General features: G+C 34.1%; 1 protein-coding gene across 8 annotated transcripts in view; it reads right to left on the reverse strand.

Annotated features, from left to right (window-relative positions):
• Positions 1 to 21,934, reverse strand: part of LOC138318836 (nuclear receptor corepressor 2-like) — a 166,388-nt gene that overhangs the window by 76,658 nt on the left and 67,796 nt on the right. For all 8 annotated transcript variants that reach the window (XR_011207924.1, XM_069261567.1, XM_069261564.1 and 5 more), the window contains one exon: positions 21,332 to 21,396. The gene's annotated coding sequence lies outside the window, so the exon portion shown is untranslated. The remainder of the gene's footprint in view (positions 1 to 21,331; positions 21,397 to 21,934) is intronic.

Raw genomic sequence — 21,934 nt, forward strand, 5'->3', positions numbered from 1 at the left:
TACAATGTCACTAATATGTCTTTCACTGGTTCTCAATGATAATTATTATCATTGTGCGCGCTTTCTCGCCTCACTGACCTTTCCACTGAAGAGACTCGGCATATCTGGTAGCTGGTACTTGCAGTCCGAATCAGAGTACTCGAGATATCAGTATTCAATTCGTCGAAAGCCAGATCGACGTCTTCGATGTCGATGAGCTCATGTGACACTGCATTACCAGTGTTGTTCTAGCCTTTTATGACCCATCCATATAGTTCATATCAGGAACAACAGGTTCAGGGATGTGGGATCTCTTTCAGATTCTAACATATCGTACGTATATGCTGTTTCAGACTTCTCCGGCATTATGGAAATTACACCAGATGCACATTCTTCCAATGGTGGAATTGGTTCTCCTTAGCACATAACTCCATAATTCGTATAAGTACTATTCATCAATCTTGTGGACACTCGTGCAACCATAAATGGCACAGGTGATATCATCGAGGTCATTAATGAGGGCATAAATGTTAAATGTTTTTCATTGGTCTGACTTTTCCCACTCCCTTGAAGGTGCTGGTTGTGTCACATCTGGTGTATGCGCAAAGAGACCACTGAAGACTCTCCAGTAAAAAGTTTTCTAACGTGCTTTCCAGTTTTTGGCAAAGAGTGAAACTTCACTGCAGACCTCATTTATGTAATAATTCAGTTTGAGAGGCTACTAGTCTACAAAATTTCGAACATGAAAATGGATTATTTTGAAGTCCCACTTAGATATTCAGCCAACTTTAAATTCAAATTTGTTAAGATATAAATCGTCAATAGCCAATGTTATATTCAGGTAATTCCAAGACACTAGGAAACTGTAGTGTTAGCGGTTTGGAAAAAATAACAATCATATGCCGCATCCGTATAAGTACTATTCATCAATCTTGTGGACACTCGTGCAACCATAAATGGCACAGGTGATATCATCGAGGTCATTAATGAGGGCATAAATGTTAAATGTTTTTCATTGGTCAGACTTTTCCCACTCCCTTGAAGGTGCTGGTTGTGTCACATCTGGTGAATGCGCAAAGAGACCACTGAAGACTCTCCAGTAAAAAGTTTTCTAACGTGCTTTCCAGTTTTTGGCAAAAAGTGAAACTTCACTGCAGACCTCATTTATGACCTCAAAGAATCCACCTGTGCCACCTATGGTTCACAAGAATGAGAAATTGTGCTTCATACGAATAAAGGAGAACCAACTCAACCCTCCGCAGAATGTTGATCTGGTGTCTTTTCCATCATGCCGGGGAAGTCTGGAACATCATATACGATATGTGAATCTAAGTGAAACTAGGTTGGAAACAGGAAGAGTTCCCATATTCCTGAAGCCGGTGTTTCTGATCTTAACTCTGACAATGGACAGTTGACAAGTTAGAACCACGATGGTAACCCGGTAATGTAATGTCACATCAGGTCACCGAGGTCCAAGACGACACTCTGGCGAGAAAGCACGCACAACGAAAATGATTAGCATTAAGAACTAGTGAAAGAAATATGTGACACTGTAGTAACCATCTTATATTTCCTTGCGTTATACACAGGAAATTAACAATGGATGTGCTCATTCTAAAAGACACAATATGTTTCGAAAAGTGTCATGGTATTTACGGAACTTTAATTTTATTTGATATCCTAAAGCTATTAGTTAGCGTTTTGCTGTAATAATTCAGTTTGAGAGGCTACTAGTCTACAAAATTTCGAACATGAAAATGGATTATTTTGAAGTCCCACTTAGATATTCAGCCAACTTTAAATTCAAATTTGTTAAGATATAAATCGTCAATAGCCAATGTTATATTCAGGTAATTCCAAGACACTAGGAAACTGTAGTGTTAGCGGTTTGGAAAAAATAACAATCATATGCCGCATCCGGTGATGTTTTGTAAACCAAATGATGGTATAACATTACTCTTTTGCATTTCTATATATTTTTGTTATTGTTGTTTTAACCGATTGAAAAGAAGTCAAATAACTGATTGTGAATAATAATTTGTTGTTGGGAAACAATTTTGTTGCGTCAAGCCAAATATGAAAAAATGCTGAAAAATTACCATTTTTTTAACTTAAAATATCATTTTTTTTTCATTTCCTGCGTTCAAATCACTTCATATATATGGGATTATTTGGTCATGACGTGTATTTGTTGTTCTATTGTGATCATTTTGATACCTCATTTGTCTACTTCAGTTGAAAAATGTCAATGTTATGACTATTTTCATTTATCAGTGAAATTCGAGATGGTGGCCATCTTGATGACGTCATAACCGGAACTTATACGATGTTAATATTAGTTTTGGTTGTTTTTGTTACTTAAACTTATTGACAAGTGGTCAAAAAACTTATTAGAAATAATAGATTGCTGTTGGGAAACATTTTTGCTGCGTCAAACAAAATATGAAAAATTTGCTGAAAAATCACCATTTTTGAGCTTTAAATCCGATTTTTTCATTTTCTGCGTAGAAATCACTACATATATTGGATTTTTTGGTCCTGATATGTATTTGTTGTTCTATTGTGGTAATTTTGATACCTCATTTGTCTACTTCGGTTGAAAAATGTTAATGTTATGACTATTTTTCAATTTTTAGTGAAATTCGAGATGGCGGCCATCTTGATGACGTCATAACCGGAAGTTCATCCCAACTTATGCAATGTTAACATTTGGATTTGTGATCAGTGGGTCATAAGGGTTCAGAAAAATATTGGTTCGGAGGTTTGGGGGGGGGGGGGGGTGGTGCATGTGTGACCCTCCTAGCCCATGGCCTACTTGTTTGCCAGTGAACAAATAGCGACAGTGACGTCATTTTTGTAAATGTAACAAAAAAGCGCGCCAAACCATAGTCCCGCGGGAAACCATAGTCCCTCGACTAAATAGTGCCTGGGGACTGAACCAATGAAAACGCGAGAAAAAGTCACGCTATGTACTAACTGTATAATTATGTTATTCACAGCATGTAAAGTATCATTTGATATAAATTTCTCTTTATATAACTATTTATTTTTATTTTTTTTAAATAGTATGAACTAAAAGTCCATTTGAAAAGGTTACACAATTATCATCACTAATATTGAACATTAACATGTGCCTAAAGTGTCTGCGATGGTCTTAAAGTCCTTGGATATTACCAGAAGCCTTCCATCTGTAGGTCGCATATTCGATACTAATGTGGACAGTTGACATGTATTGACCGTAGGTCGGTGGTCTTTATCCGGCTACTCTGGCTTCCATAAGCCTGGCTGTCGAAAGGTTTAACCAAGCCAAACAATACTGCCGTCAAATAAACCAAAAAATGTTACATAAAGAATTATAACCTACATAATTGAAAATACAATTACTGTAATAAAAAGGTTGTTCCTATATCACTAACAATTAAAATGAAAAAAGTAAACAAGTTATAGACCACAACGTAATATAAAGGGCTTTCTAATATCATTTTAGATTATGACTCGATGATGTAATGGATACATTAAGGTATTCGTACTAGTGTTTGCGTTTCAGCAGTATTATAGGACTGCTAGTAAAAGGTGAGGTCTTCATACAAACATTGTCGAAATAGTCCGTACATTGGCACCGATTCCACGAAGAAAACTTATACTTAAATTTGACTAAAAATTGTTACTTTTATTAAAGGACGAAAGTTTTCATGATCCTTGATGACGAGTCCTAGATGGACGTACGTCCCTACCATCCCAGACATGTAATAAAGGGTCGAAGGATTTCAATGTCATTGATGGGTCCTGCTGAGACAAAGATATTTTAATATCATCGAAGAGCCAAATACAAGCTTTGTATCACTGACTGAAGTGAGTGACAGGGACGAATACTTTCAGCATTACTGGCGAATGATCGAAGACCTTCAACAACATCAACGTCGAATGAAAATGATTCAGTATCATCACATTTCGACTATGGGAGAAAAAGAATCAAACATGGGCCTGTCAGGTGAACAGGAATAAACAGATTTTTTTATTGTCAACCCTCGGACTAACTTGCCAAAATCTTTCACTCTGTCCACATCACACATCTATGGAAGATTCTTTTAATCTGTGACTGTTTTGTACCCTCATTTGCTTGTTTTATTACCAACATTTACTTCAAAAATGTATTTTCAACTTGATGATGGGATTTAAAAATCAATTTTGATTGATTTTCTCTTCATAAGATAAATACAATCTAAAAGTTGTAATCACTGTAAAGGGAGGCTGAAGTTGGTTCCGAGTTCCGAGTTCCGTTTCAGCTAAAATGAACTCGGAACCAGTTCCGAGTTCCGTTCCGTTTAAGGATTTTGTTTTTTAAATTAAAATTTAAAAAATTCAGTTTACGTCATTTGAACATATTACAAATGTCCTCTGTTGTGTTTTTCCATGGATAATTTGTGATAGAGCTAGTTTAAATACGTTTTCAAATAACATATATTTCCGTTTATGTAAAACGGAACTCGGAACCAGTTCCGAGTTCCGTTTAAGGAAATTCTCTATCATTTTAGATAAAATCATTCTTTATGCCTAAGACATATGAGAAATGTTGCCTGTTGTCTTTTTTCATGGGTTACTAGTGATGAATCCACTTTAATTTAGTTTTCGATCAACTCCTATTTCCGAGTTTCGTTTAAGTAAACGGAACTCGGAACCAGTTCCGAGTTCCGTTTAAGGAGATTTTCTATCATTAAATCATTCTATATGCCTAAGACATATGAGAAATATTGCCTGTTGTCTTTTTTCATGGGTTACTAGTGATGAATCCACTTTAATTTAGTTTTCAATCAACTCCTATTTCCGAGTTCCGTTTAGCTGAAACGGAACTAGGAACTCGAAACTAGGAACCAACTTCAGCCTCCCCATATAGAATGGTTTTATCTAAAATGATAGAAAATTTCCTTAAACGGAACTCGAAAAATCAAATGCAGTCTTATTTATTCGCTTCGGAAAAATTTCATGGATGACAGCCGATTTTATTTCGTTTTCAAACGCTTTTTGTGCTATGTTTATTTTAGTTAACAAATCAGAGTGCCAGTTACAAGAAACAAATCAATGTGATTAAGATATTTAATATTTTTAGACCGAAATCACAAGTTATTATTGGAGTTCTATCAAAATTATCGGTTAATGTTGTCTATATTCATAAATATGTAATGAAACATATATGTAACACACGGAAACTTCCGCACGTTTTGTCTAGTTGAAATGATGACGTAAGAATTCTTTGAATTTCGCTTTGAAATATAATAACGGTAACTTTGACTTGACGGAGGGCTATTCCGGAATGTCCATAATGTACCCGATGTGTTCCGTACAAAGTCGGAGATCTAACTAACATAAAATAAAACATAGCATGGTAAAATACATATACAGACAATGGAATTATAGAATTGTGATAGACAGATGTCGCTTATCTATAGGTGTCAAATTAGACTGAGGCAATCAGAAGATGACCAGTGGACTAATATGATAATCCTAATACGTAACATAATGGACAGGTTAGCTGAGTTTTTATACCTATACGACAAATAATTGGTCAATGTTGACATGTACAGAAAAATTGGACTTCCGGACTCTAATTATAGACATAGATAATATTAATAATATGAATACTAGCTATTGTGATATCTTAGACATATATTTAATGGATTTAACAAGGAATCTTATGAGTAAACGTATTTTGAGTTCAAGGTCAATTTTAGCACTATTCGTTTTATCACAAAATATCCTTGCGATATATGTCTAGACATCCCCATTTTAAGACAGTATAACAGAGTAATGAAAATAGAGGCAAATTCAATTTCAATTCAATTTAAGATATTTTATTGACAAAAGGATGCTAATGTCAGTAGGATTGGACATCAGGCCAAGGCTATCATAGTCCTCTCCATACACAGCTGGTACACACATTGCGGGGTTCAAGGGGAGGTAACTCTCTGATGAAGAAGATCGTACAATTTCACTTATTTATTATCATTTTTAATGATTGTTTTTCCTTTTTGATATGTTACCCGAGCTAATAGTGGCATGATTTATTTATAATATGTCTAATTGGTGATAATAAAACTATTCACCATAACTGATAAAGGTTATACAGTTCATTATTATGTATGACACATGCATTAGCCATCTACTGAAGGGAACCAATCACATCAAATCATATAGATAACTATAATTACTGGGAGTTACCTCACTTAAATATTTACTGATATTATGAAAAATAAAACAACAAATAATGTAAGTTATAAACCATACATCATATCATCAGGGGTGGTGAAAAGAAGTTAAACAAAAACAATTTCAATAATCATACATACAGGGTGTTTCAGAAACCATGTTCTGATTGTTTGTTTAAAAAAACCCAAATCCAAAAATATCTTACTATAAATTATAGGCCATGCAGACATGGATATTCATACCATTTGATTGGTATGTATCTATAGATGAAGTTTAACACATGCTGTTTATTTGCTACATTCGGAAATGACGTCAGTTTTATGAGATTAGTGAGTCATTTGCAGGAATTTCTCGTTTATTATGCAAACATTTATTGCAAAGGGCCATACTGTAATGGTGATGTAGGAAAACAATTTCATCATTTCTGTGGAACACTAAATACATTTACATTTATGAAACACTAGCTGTAAATTATTGTATACCAACAAATGGTGGCATCGATTACTTGATTCGTTGAATTTTGGATTTTCATGAAGAAGTTACAACAGTTCACTTCGGGACATGTTTTTTGAAACACACTGTACATGTATAGACATAGACAATAAAAATTATATATGAAAGCACATATTCGTATGGAAAATCAATTATAAGATTCACAGTTTGAAAACAAAATTTCCTTCATACCTTGGTGTAATTTAGAAAACAATGAAATCAATGATTAAAAAAACAATATATGAGAAGAACTTGGACTTCAAGGCATTTTGGAAACAACATTAAATAGGTAATAAATCATTGTTATGAGGACATTTCAAAACTTGATATCAATCATTCGATAACCGGTATTGTTCATTAGGTTGTGCTACTATGATACTAATATTACTCTACAGTCTACCATGTAGGCCTAATTTACATTAAGAGCATGATCTATGTTTTCTTATCCTTGTAATTTCCTAAATTAGCCAACGCACTTCCCATTTGAACATATACCAATCGACTAACATGCTTTCTTATATGCCATATTAGCGCGATATAATTTATAAACAGCATTTGCATGACCATGTCAAAAATTACATGATGTGTATGCTTTTGTAAAATCGAATCCGGGCAATCAAACGCTTCTTGTACCTGCTATAGATACTAGGTAACATAATGGCATTGTTTTTTATGACAAAAATATGTTCCGAACCCCGTCGAGTTGTTTTCTTGAAATGTACATTTTTTCGCATATTTTATACAACAATTAACGAGTCGATAGTAATACCTAATATTAGTTAGCCCCGATGCATTCACATTTTTGATCAAATTATTAATGTTCTAGTAAACCTAAGAAGTGATATATAGGCATACAAAATACAACTGGTTGGCTAATACATTAAAGGTATATGTGCCGTAATTTTCAACTCACGAATCAAGAAAAGCTTGTAATATGTTATTCAGCCAATGTTGCCTATGTTTAGAAAATAGCAATACCTACAATGCTTTGGTTTTACATTTAAAAGTACAAATAAAAGATGAAAATGATTAAAATCATTATAATTGCATCTACAGTGCAATTAAATGAGTACATACAGTCAGACCATGAAGTCAAGGTGTGGTCCACAATTTTATTAAACATTTTACAGGTCATAAGTAATTGTAAAGTGATTTCTGCAGGTATCTTTCCATGTAAACTTACATAATGCATAAACACAAGAACTATTACAGCGCACAAGTTCTGTGATATAACTAATGTTTATAAGGCACCTAACATTTTTGTCTGCCCATTGGAGTGATATTCACAGCTTAATTCATAAAATCTTATGGTTGTCAATAGACAGCTGCAGAAAAATAACATTTTAAAGATTTTGCCCAGTTATGGCACATATAATTTTAACTGAAATCTCTGATAGTTTAAATGCATAAAAGCCAAAGGTATATAGTTCATACTTGCCAAGGAGAAGTCAAGCGAATAAAAGTATTACTTAATATCCTGGAAGGTCCACTACCTTTCCGGTATTTTTCTTAAAAAAACCAAAAGTAATAATATAAGCAAACATTTTACCAGTATTCTCAATTTCTTCTGGGTTTATGAAATCATAGACAAAAAAAAGAAGGATATTCTTCATAGACGGGAAGCGTTTGTGAAAAAGAAGATTAGTCAGTTTTTTGTCTATGATTTCATAAACCCAAAAGAAATTGAAAGAATAATGCTTCTTCTAATTTAGTTTAAATGGTTTAGTGAGGAATCACTAATGCATAAATTTGCGTGCATTGGCGTACATTTACCATTATATATTCAGTAATGGCGCATCGATATCTTTGAAAGTAGTTTAACTTGGTCAATGACGTTGCCACTTTTCCAAATTTCCCGCGAAAACATTCCTGTTGTATGACGTCATAATACCCGCGTTCAATTCTTTCAATGCAAAGATAATCTCAAGGAAAATAAGTGTAGCAAATGAAATTAAATGATCTATTGGTGGCCTTAGAAGAGGTTACATTACAAAACAAACGCAAGATTTCCTACGTAATCTATGTTAACAATGACGATTCGATTCGCTGATTTGCCGTCTGGCGTAGTGATAATCAACAAACGCGCGGTAATTAGGACGACGGCTGGAAACACGTTATGAAAATTAGCATTTGATTATTTAACTAAATTGTTCAGAAGGTGTTTATAAGTGCATAATTAAGCTAATAACTTTTGCGACAAAAAATATTAATTTTGTTTTATATTTCCATTTTCGGAAAGGTAGTGGGCCTTTAATGACGCTATACTAACGGATTATCAAATACAAACAGAAATTCTCCTTTATTGACCCTGTTAATCCAATTCACATGTTATGGTCTATTCAAATATACATTTTTTCTTACTCGTGATTTCTGCTAATTCCCTAATATGTTTTTTGTGTAAATATATAGGAACATATTGATTAATAATAAAATGTTTGTTTATATACAATGTTTATTAATCAGTAATATGAGTAATGAGTGTACATATCGATGAACACTCATTACTCATTACTCATTACTGATTAATAAACATAGTATATAAACAAACATTTTATTATTGATGATCATGTTAAATAGATATTAAATAAATAAATAAATAAAGTTATATAAAAATAAAGATAAAAGATGTTTGTAATGCATAACACTAAAAACATTATATTATTTACAAGGTTTTGTTTTATAATGCTTGCTACTGTCAAAATTAAAACAATTCACTATTATGTTACATCAACCTCTGTGAGTCCTTGGTCTTTTCTTCCGTGACACTTGCTCTATGGTAAGCGCAATACAGGACTACGTAAAATGTATCAATGAAAAATACTCTAGCAACATAAAAAACAATCATCGCATTTGCACGTACTTACAACTTGCGTTGACTTAGGGACAACGTTCGTGAGCAGCACGTGTAAAAGTCATCTGATAGGTGGTAATCGTACGCAGATCGTACATCGTAAGCACGCCAAACTTGCGTGCCTGCCTCATATGCGACGTATGATGTACGCAATCGTTCACACGTGCATATCACTTGCGAGCATATTGTGTGTGACGCACTCATCCTTACTATCGCCACTTTGCCACGATTTCGGGTTGTGAGCACAACTCAGATTCTAATGATATTTTACATTTTTATGTTTGAAAAAAATACATTGGGTGAATGACGTCATTGCTTTGTTGTCGTTACATCACGGTATTATTGTCATGTAATTATTAAGATTGTGTAGATATCTGTATCTTAAAATTCTGCATCGTGAAAGGAAAATCTTCTTTCAAAATTGTAATTCAGCATTACCACTTCTTCTATATCCAAGCTTCTGTCAAAAGGTTCTGACGTATTTCAATATTTTGACAGACAATCAATATATTAATGAAGTTTAAACTGGTCTTCTCTGTTTAGATTTCAATTCCATTCTGATAGAAACGTCAGAAATTTTCTCATTTCCTCTCCTCTTAATAGAACATTCACAAGATAATCTTTCGTTTCTTCCTTAATTTTTGATATTGAAGTTTTTGTTCTTTCACCCAAAGTGCGATCCATATCTTATCTTCTTTAATGCCATCTATTTCAACTTTCAAAGCTTTAAGCAAATCTTTGAGTTCATTTTTGTCTGGTGGTTGATCTTGTTTTGATGGTGGATTTTTTTCTAATTCAATACAATTAATTGGCGGTGAGGGTAAGTTGTCCAGAATGCTTTTGCAGAGCGTCACCTTTAAGTCTTCCTCATTACGATTCAAAGCCTTAAGTATCTTTTCTTTTGCGCTGAGTTTTTGAGGTTTTGGCGTTTGACTTTTTGGCGTTTGATGTTTTTCTGATGGTTCTTTTTTTGTTTGATCTTTTCCTGAGGGTTGATATCCATATTTTCCGATACTTTTCCAGATCATCTCCTCCAAGTTGTCAGACTTCCATGCGAAAGCATTCTGTCTTTTTTTCAATTTGGATCCGATATCCCCATCAAGGAGAAACGCAAAAGGTACTCCGAGATCATTAGCTATTTTTTTCATTTTTACATATGATCTTCCTCCATTCAGGGAGATAATACGTGTTCCAACCAGGTTCGCTTTTAATTTCTGGAGTTCCATCGGGCTAAATCCCTCTGGCTCACCGCCATCCAAAACCTTATCAAATATCCATCCGATAACTGCTCGGTCAGTTATACCCTCCACAAATAGTACAGCTGCGGAGAACAACATATCCTTCAGTTGGTCCTGGTGTTGATGGATATCTTTGACCTTGTCGGTCAATTTTATAATTGAGTGTCTAAATCTTTCGTCGGTCTGCCTTTCTCTCCTGCAAACATGCAATCGAGACATGGCCCTTTGGTCAATCATCTCTGGTTGATGGGAAGTAAACACTATCACTATCTCCTTTTCCTTGCATTCCCTGAATGCTACATCCCGCAACTTCTGAATCATTTGTGGATGCATGCATCGGTCTGCCTCCTCTAGCAATAATGTCTGGTATTTCTTGTTCGTAAACATCAATGAAAACTGTTTTGCTTCGATTATGCCTTCTGGTACTTTGAGTAATTGGATTGTTTTTCCTTTATGACTAACAGTTATTTCATCCGTTTCTTCCGTTTCTTCCGTTTCTTCCGTTTCTGTCGTTTTTTTCTTTTTGAATTCATATTCCGATGGATAGATTATTGTCTGGAATACTTTTTTTTCTTCTTTTTCTTCTTCTTTGCTACGATTTGGTGATTCTAAAAGGGTTTGAAGTATTTCAGCCTTTTCTGATGCCGTCTTGTAATGTTCATCGTCTTTACCCATATTCTGAGATTGGCTCCACTGTATAGCTCCAGGTGAACGTAAAGGAAACGTAATTACAACGGTTTTATCTAGAGTCTGAAGTATACTATTCAAGTCGTAGTATAGTATCTATCACACGTAGTATGCCGCTCAGTTTTTTTCGTGATATGGTCTTTCAACAACTTCTTTAAATCATCTCTATCCTTAATATCTTCAACTGCAGATGATAGTTTATTTCCTGTTAGTTGATCAACTAAGCTTTGGATCTTTACAAAGATTCCATCGATTGTGTCGACATTATCTTTGGTTGCTGAAACGCCATCGGTTGTGTTGACATTATCTTTTGTTGTTGAAGCGCCTTCGGTTGTGTTGACATTATCTTTTGTTGTTGAAGCGCCTTCGGTTGCGTCGGCTTTATCTTTGGTTGCCAAAAGGCCATTCAACCACTTCACTAGATCCTTATCCTCAACTGCACCTTTAGATGACAGTTTTACTTTTCGTTGATAAACTAAGCTTAGGATCTTTTGAAGGGTTCTATCGGTTTGGTGGACTTTATCTTTGTCTGTCAAACGGTCATACAACCACGTCACTAGACCTATATCCTCATCATCTTCACTATTAGATGACAGTTTTCCTTTTCGTTGATCAACTAAGCTTTTGCCACCGGTTGTGTCGACTTTATCTTTGTCTGTCAAAAGGCCATGCAACCACTTCACTAAAGTTTCATCATCAATATCTTCACCTTTAGATGACAGTTTTTCTTTTCGTTGATCAACTAAGCTTTCGCCATCGGTTGTGTAGACTTTATTTTTGTCTGCCAAAAGGCCATACAACCCCTTCACTGAAGTGCTATCACCTCGACATCTATTCTTTTGAATGATTCCATCGGTTGTGCCGACTTTATCTTTGACATTTAAAAGGTCTTCCAACAACTTCTCAAGATCTATATCCTTAATATCTTCATCTGTAGCTGGTGCTTTATGTTCTTTTAGTTGATCTTCTATTCTTTTGATCTCTTGAAGGATTTTGTCTGTGCCATCGTCTGTATCATTGGTGAGTTTATCCAATAATTTTGACAACTGCTTTATATACCTATCCTTATAAAAATCAAGATAACATGTTGTACGATTTTTGTCTACAACGCACACAAGTTTATAAGTGTTATTAGTTGGACGCCTTACAAACAAAGAATAAAGCTTACATCCAGCAGGGACCAATTCTGATAAATCTGATTGTTCGCTGGTTTCAAAGTAAGAAAGAACGAAAGCAACTTTCTCCTCGTCATTTATTCCCGAGTCTGTGACATTTACATTGCTTGATAAGCACCGTCTGATCAGTTCGAAAACGGCAGTCTTTCCAGTTCCATTCGCCCCAATAAGGAAATTGGGACCTTTTTTAAATGTCAAAGATTGGTAATCCTCAAAGCATAAGAAATTCTTGAAAGCTACTCTTCGAAGCATATTGATTCTGAAAAGAAAACATATATTTAAAATACAATTGAGGACATTTTAAAAACACATTTCAGATAGCTTTAATTCGTGTTAATCTGATGATATACATGTGGTGCCATCAACAGTTGTTACACACAACTCATTGTATACATGGAAGGCCGTCATTAAAACACCGATACATTATTGTTGTAGTGGGATAGAAATAGATGTTACACAACGAGTGGCTGTTGGATATGGAATTTATTTCACACGAGGGAGTTATTTATTAAAAGTTACAAATTGGTAATCAACAGCTGCATCGTTTATTTGATACTCTGAGAGTTGAATAACACTGACTATTGTGGTAGAACAACCAATAAACCATAATGTCATGTATCTGCCATAGATTTAATTTAAACTTAATTTGTCGCTGTCCAGACAGGCTCATTACGCAGAATCGAAATTGTTTTGGTTTAACCATTTTTTTTAAACGAAGACGACTGTAAACACGTAGCAAAAATTATCAGCGAAATTAGGAAGAAAATACAATCTTGCTCCGATTTATTGAACGAATTGCAGACATAACTAAAAGACAAACATTTTGACTTTGTCAGTTTTTTTTTCTTAAGTTTATTTCGAGATATCGGGACCTGGCTCTGATATCTCGGAACAATAATACAATAATTTTTCCTCTTATGTAACTTATATCAAAGCGTTTGACTTAAGTCAGTTTTTGACTTAAAGCCACACTATACGTAACTATCAACAAAAATTCAAGTTAAATTCGACTCCGATATTGTTAGTATTTGTAGATGTAGTTAAAATTAAGATATATTAAAGAATATTCATAATGTTTTTTTGATAACTTTGGTACAGCAGTTGTTGAAAGTCGATACATGTAAACATGCCTTCATTTTAAACTGGTCGCCATAGAAGTTACGAGTATTGCCGAACGGAAGTCGGAAAGTTCATGACCCGTTTTCGGAAGAGTTCGGACAGACGTTACGTAGTTACAGTAGTCACATGACGTTCTCTGCAAAGACGTTACATTGTCGGCTAACTTCGGCTTGTTTGACTAAGTGGGACCCACCTAGCGATAGTTAATATTTATTTGATTTTTAAAGAAATATTACGAATCATTATCGCTCATCTTGACTTCGATTTAGTCCTGTCTATGCATGATTTACAACAGGATTTTTTTTCAACATTCTTCTAAATCAAGAAAAAACTAAGAAAGATACGGATATTGGGCCTTTAAGTTTGTTTCGATAAATCGGGGTCAGGTGCTCCTGAAACGAAAGCTAAACAGAGACATGCTTTGTTCATACAAGTACATAGTATGCAGGTATAGGAGGAAAACAGATATATCTTATTCCTATAAACATATTAATATTACGTCTGCAAAAAATATTATTTTCCCATAACTCGAAGACTTGACAAAAACATCATTTGTGTCTACGGTACATGTATATCCTAATAAAAACGGATGTGCTCGCATCGCTCTTACTTGAGAAGTGTGCATTGTATGGTCTCGTGCAGAAATTTAGGTTTGTTCAATACCATTATGTTTTCGTAATATTTCTAATCATATCAAATTACCAAATTTTGCCAAATGATAGAGTTGATAACCTTATGGCGACATTACTTATTTTAAAATGCAGGAGTTAATCAGGTTTGTAGTGACGATGGGGGAATACAAGTGGATTCCGTTAATGTTGCATTGGTGATGCCACAGTCCATACGTGGGTACAATCACACATGAGGACCGCTTTGTATAACCTTTGACCCCAATTATGTTTGTCAGCTGATATATGTTGACAGATGACGCTAATGCATTCTCATCTTGTTTTCGTTATTTTTTTATTGAGTCTTTATAAACATTACTTAAACTTCTACTTAAAATCTTCAAATTCTTTATAAACTAGTACATGTATATAACCATAGATTGTCACAGTAAGAGAGTTAACCATAAAAGGTAAGCACTTGGTTATAAGAAAGTATTCAGCAAACAAATATTAAAAAAATAGACCATGACAATGTATTCTATACAGGTAAGAGGCTAGCAGAAATATTGTAGCTCAAACGAATCTTAGACAGATAATGGTGTCGTCTTTAGGTATAGTAGGCCGGATACGTATATTTGTTCAAGTGAGAGCGAAGCGAGTACACGTGCTCGTTTTCGAGTTATCTGAGGAGTATTCACTACATGTTCACTGTACCCAACCGGATGTGGGTAACGCATACGTAAATGACTATGAATAAGCGAAACAAGCCAACACAAAAAGGACATTTAGTGGATAACTGTAATTCAAATGTGCGTAACTGAGTTATAATTTTAGGTGAATGGTGGGTATCTGACGAACATGGAGCGTGACTGACGAATTAGGCTTGGATCGACCAATATATGAAAGTTATTTTTTTAATTATTTATGCATTAGGGCCTATGGGTGAAAAGACCTATTGTTTTTGTTCTGTTTTTTATTATTATCATTCTGCACAGAAACTTGTATATAAAGAATCTCCGAACTTAGAAGAGATGTGCCAATGAACATGTCACCATATTGTAGGGCCTGAGTTTAAGGTGTGACAGGAACATTTTTATGTTGCTCGAACATTCAATATAGTCTAATGACCTTACTTCCTGGTTTTAAACTGATATCAATATCTCGTTGACGACTTGACGCATTTATTTCTGTTTTGGATATGTTAACTAACGTACCACTTTTCTGTAAAACGTCAACTTCCGGTTGAAATAAGGGTCAAAGTTTAAAAGTGCATTTTTCCGAAATAATCATTAAAATATCTAATCTTCTCAAGTTCTAGAAGACCCAGAGACCTAATATTAGGTCTGTAGCATGCTGACACATAAATGCTTATTAAGTTTGATGATATGATTGACCGTGACCTTCATTCAAGGTCATATGGTCCTAAATTCCTAAAAATTTTAAATGACTACTGACGTCCTTCTTGAGTCCTGAAATTGGACCTGTAACATGTTGCGATTAAGTGCTAACAAGTATGTTAATATGAATGACCTTAAAAGAAATTCCTTCATGGTGAAAAACCCGTCAAAATGTCCAGAGAAAATTTCGAGTTTTTCTTTGTTTTCATGCTACATCCGCATTTCCGATTGGTCGATTCTTTTCATACCTATAGAAAAGTTGAAAGTTTGGGATTGTTCTTAGTTTTTGAAGTGTCACAAGGATTTTAAATTATTTATGTAAAACATTTATCTATTTCTTATCTGTTCCGCTTTAATAAAAATAATTATGGTGTAATTTAAAACAAAAAGAAAGTATATGATATATGGTCATATTTGCATGGCTATTTTCTTTTTTTAAAGAGAGTTACAGTTCAGCGCCAGGCACAAAATTTAGTTATTTTATCTTATAAACAGATGTAATTGACAGCAAGGTCAGCATTGCCCGACAAACATGTTAACTGAGGCATGCGAAATCTGACCTAAATCAGCGGTCACCATGTTTGTAGAGCTTAACTACAGTTACCCACATCCGGTTTGGTACAGTGATGTTGATACTTCGGTCTTTTGTAGCCTTTACAAATGCATGCTCACAGTAGTTGAACTCCACCAATATTTTCGCAAATTGTTTGAATAATTAACTCGTATATCACCTTTCACTCAAAAATTACGCATTTTCCCTCTAAAGTACTTGACTGAGAAAGCATAAACATACACACAGAGATTGGCAACGCCTTCTTTGTCTTTGTTGACAGGCAGTGTATTCTTTTAAACATGATATTTTTGCATCAACACAAAGTTTAAACATTATATCATGGTTTGATGTGATCAGTTTTTGCGATTGATGTTATTTTATATGATTTTTTAAAGCATTAACATAAGCAATTTTACCTCGTTTTTCGAAAATCAGACATTCAAAACCGGAAGTGGTTTTAAAAGTTGTTTTATAACCAAAGTTATTCTGGTGTATTTAACTATTTAAGAGTTTATCTAAAAACCCCTATATATATATATAGAGGTATATCTGTTGATCTTAAAAATGGTTGAGTTGCCAATCTCTATGTATATTTACGTTATAAGTGTTTCTGGAGAATGCATTCAAATTTTAGAAAACAGAATAAACACCGATTATAAAAACACCCCTGGACACGCTTCTGTATGGTTTGTAGCGACAAAACTGTATGTAAATAGAAATTTTGGTTTTATATGACTGTATGCTTTGTTGGATTTGTATTTTTGTCTTTTAGTGATTTAAGACCCCTTTTCGCACAGATGGATAACTTGGATAATGCACTCAAAGACCAGAGAGTGGCGAATAATTTGATGACATCTTTAACCACTACATACAAGAGCACTGTTCTGAAAAATATATTTTGTAAAAACATCTTTAGAAAGAGCAATGAAAAAATAAAGAATTATATTCTAGAGGAAATATAAGTCTCCGGGGAAAGAATAAATGTCTCTTTTGATGAAAACTGTTGAGTTTATGTACAAAGACTTGGTTCGGCATCCCTTATGACCCCAATGTGTTAATACTGAAACCAGACAATATGTATGTTAACCAATCAGATGCAAAAGAACTTAAAAAGGAATCCCCAGCACGACAATCTCAATTGACTTGGATTAAATCTATCATTAGAATAGTGTAATGGATAAAGCGATCGATCTGTGATCCCATAATGACAGGGTGCTCGATGCGGTGTGTTTCATTGTTTTTAATTTTGGCATTGGAACATATATATCTAAAATATATTTAGATAGCATACTACACGTATTAATATACTTATAAGAACAAAAAAGTTGCAAAATACATTGTATTTCACAAGACAAGTAATACACATTCCACTATCATAATCATAAAACTTCTACAATTTCTGTTATTAGGGAACCCAATAATGACAGTGATACCGAATGTCGGCATGTGCACTTTAGCTATAAACAAACCAGTTCTAATAGAAATTAGATTAATTGGTTTTACTGTGATATGCCAGAAAAGCCGACTCTAGTGTAATGTATGTGAAATGTTAAAACTCGCTTATCGGATATCTTGTATGTCGAACCCTGGCCCTTGTCAGTGTAGAAACGATTTTTTTATCTGGAATTACTCAAATCATTCTAACAGTAGTGTGTTTACCTTTTTAGATGCATGTGATTTTGTCAACTCCTCCGTTGCTATGTATTGCATTTGTTTAACGTGCGTGACTTTGGCTCGGGTATGGGTACTTCATACATGTTGTACCTGCTTAATCGTATTGATCAACAAAATACTTAACAATGATGTGAAATTTGTCAATATTTCTTGTTATATGTTTCATTAGGAATGTAAAACAAAATATTTATGACATATTTGCCTCGTGGTTATGTAACAGAATTATCCTCACTGAATTGTCCCTTTAATAACCACCCTCAATGAAATACAACACATCAAAATCGTCTTGTTGTCGATTTCTAACAGATTCCGTCGCAAAAGTATGCCGACAAGACCCAAACGTCCACACATCATTTTGTAACCATATGGACTTTAAATAATGAGATTTTGGACCAGTATTACTAGTAGTTTGGGAAATCGTCAGAATTTGATGTTGTATTTTTCCAGTTGTGTATAAATGTTGACAATGAATGATACGTTAAATGAAAGATCAACATTTCCGAAATACGGTTGTGTATAATCGCTTAAAGTGAAGTGGGGTGCCGTAGGGTACGTGATCGAGTTGCCAGCCTTGATTTTATAGAATACTACTAAGACATCTATAATGCAATCTTTATTAAAACAAAAGATTAAGAGGTAAGTTATTAAACTGCTTTTGTGTTTGTAGCCTTTCAGTGCAAATTATATCCATGTAGGCAAATATTGAAATCTTAATACCGTTACATATAATGGTATAAAGATCTAGAGATAGACAAGTACGTGTAGATATATGTGTTTTGACATTCAAATAGGATATGGGGATCTCCTATGGTTTTCATGGCCTAATTTGCAGGTATGGTATGTATGCTGTTTCACTTTGACATTGGAAATGATATATTTAAAATTGATTTTCAATCTTGCCAGATTGGGGCAGTGAGCTTTGCTTTCTGTGTGCCGGAATTCTGGCAAGTTGGCGGGGCATGTGTCAATATGTAAATTCCCCTTTCCTTTTAAATTGGAACAGGTATCCCGGGTAGGTCTGCTTGGTTGTCCAAGGGACATAACTCAGAAGGTAAAGTGATAAGGGGAGGTATTGTGCTTGTTCTTTTGAAAATGAAACTATATCCCATTACTTTCTCGAATGCCCTTTATATTATCAACATAGACTTTCCCTGTTCACCTCCATTAGTAGTTATGCAAATCATAACCATATTGATACCAATATTCTTCTTCAAGGCTGTCCTGACTGTGACGAAACTATAAACAGACAATTACTTCATGATGTTCACCTATATATTGGGAAATCAAAACGTTTTAATCTCTATATGATTTAAATAAGCCATGACATAACCTTTTGAAATAAGCTTTTGAAATTTATTAAAAAAAAAAAAAAAAAATTCTCAAAAATTATGCAATGTCCACTATATATCATTTGAATAATATTGTATATATTCTACTCTAATTATCCTCTGACAAAGATATATATTTGGAGTATTTTGTTGAGCATGGTTGCTTTGGTACTGTTACTTTGCTTTGTTCTATATACAGCCTATACATAGTCTATTAAAGTATATATATACGTGCACGTTTTTAATTATTTTCAAGAAACTTAACAGTATTGAGAGCAATGACAAGTGTATATATACACACATGGACTGTTGGTTATTGTCTGTCAATATCTGAGTAATATTGGGTCTAATATAACATGTTCTTGTAATAAAATAATAGCTGTATTTATATTATGTGTGATATGTGAATGGAGTATGCAAAAGAGTTATCTCCCTTTAACTGTTGTAAAAATTTAATTTCAAAACTTAAATATTATATCTATAATTGATGTAAGTTTAAACTATTACTTTTGACACCAGAAGTATGGGGAGAATTTATAAAGGCTTTGCCTGTTATTTAATCCACTTCACCTGAAACATCTTTGTCAATAAAATTTGTTGAAATGAAAATAAGGCGAGGTATCGCTGCATGAGATGGATGATAGATCTAAGTTTAGGTGTTGGCTATGGGAGCCATCACAATGTTTCATAGGCAACTGTAAGGAGCACTCCAGGACGGTGTGCTTGCACAAGAGTTGTGTTCGCCTAGTTTCCCAGGAACCAGCCCTATTGTTGCTGTTTGTTGGTCATCATGCAGCTGGTGGGCACCATGCAGGTGAGCATTCAGCAGGTTGCTGTTTGCTGGACACTTTACTGGTGGACATTCAGCTGGTTAACTGTTTGTCTGTCACCATGCAAGTGGGGATTCAGTTGGAAATATCAGTCTCTTGTTGGGTTTCGGGTGCTTATTGATTCATGCTGCTTCCTTCTTTTACAGATTTTTTTTTTTATGGAATAATGGTCTTTTTTAATTTACCTTTTTTGAAATTAGTGTCTCATAAGCTTTTTAGGCTGGATATTTTATTTTATATCTACATAATGTCATGTAAAGTATTATTGTGTTTAAAATGCATGGCACTATAATAAAATATATCTTAGTTACTTACTTACTTTAAAGCCCTGACAACATAATTCACAGTTCTAATCTATTACGTTATGTGTAGAAAATTCGAATTGTATACAGACTATGATTGAAATGATAAAAAATAACACTACATACACATCCTGTAATATCTTCAGACAAACACATTGTTTTTTCAAAGTAATTTATCCTGTCAAAATAAAATTGCTGAGTTAATGTGTGATCCCATTTTGTCCATAATGCATACAAGTTTGCAGCAAGAATAGGACCAAAATCCGGGTCGAAAATTCACTCCGCAAGTTTACTTTTACAGGATAATTTACTTGAAAAAATAATGTGTTGACATATCTGTTGTCAATAATTTTTCAAAAACGTTATAAAGGCTCTAGAAGTGTTCCCGTGTATACATACGTTTGATGTTGTTTTGTGTTCGTTATACATGTGATTAGAATTAAATTGAATTTAAATTGCATAGAGTCATTAAATGTTTTATAACATATAAGCACTGATATATCTACACAATGTATCTAATATATTTAAAAAGGTTCGAAGAGACACATATCACAAATCGTCAGTAATCGGCAGTATAATCACTAGGAATCATACAGTCAATTCCGTCATGACCAGCTACAAACCATACAGTAGCCTCCGACTAAAAGACATGATTGTAAAAACTCCAGATAATGATTTCAAACAGATATTGTCAGGTTGTCTCTCCATACATAAATTGTTCATCACTCACTATGTACATATAGCACGATATATAAAGTCCCTAGGATGAAAACACACATTGAATATCAGTACCCGCAACCCTGTTTTTAATGATCGCTATTTCCGGAATTTAATCACTTTATACATTGGCCACTAAAGTTATTAAGGTAGTTGTTAGTTTTATTGCATATTTACCTTCAAAATACGCTTAGTATTTCCAGTAACTCCCTTGACACCAGAATAGTTTGCCCGATGCGTTCCTAGGAAATACAAAAAAAAAAACATCGTTTAGTTATAGTCGCAATTTTCAAACAATCCGGTAGTTATGTGGACATTTGGAACTCCTCGGGGAATCTCATGCCGTACGTATAATGTACAGGTAATATATGACAAAAACCCGTTATATTCAGAATGACTGTTGTAAAACAGGTATATGTAAATGGTATTGATATATAAATCCACAATGATAACACTGGTATACCTACGCAGTATTAACAGATGAATAATGAAAACATGGTTCTTCCTGTATACATTCCACTACAACCATAAGGATGATTTACAACATATCAAACATTCAGCAGTTCCGATAATGATAGTATATGGTGATACTGGGAAAGTGAAAGGTATTTATTTTTGGATTTTTTTTTCTTCACTTTCTTTATTCCCCAGACATGTTTATATAAGTTGAAGGCTGACAAAGATCTGTTAAAATATCTCAATGTACATTTAATGGACTTTCGCCATAGTAAGCAAAATTTCTCAATGTAACAACACGGTCGGAAAAACTCTATACGGATT

This window comes from Argopecten irradians, chromosome 3 (assembly GCF_041381155.1).
Source record: "Argopecten irradians isolate NY chromosome 3, Ai_NY, whole genome shotgun sequence".
NCBI classification, from domain to species: Eukaryota; Metazoa; Mollusca; class Bivalvia; order Pectinida; family Pectinidae; genus Argopecten; species Argopecten irradians.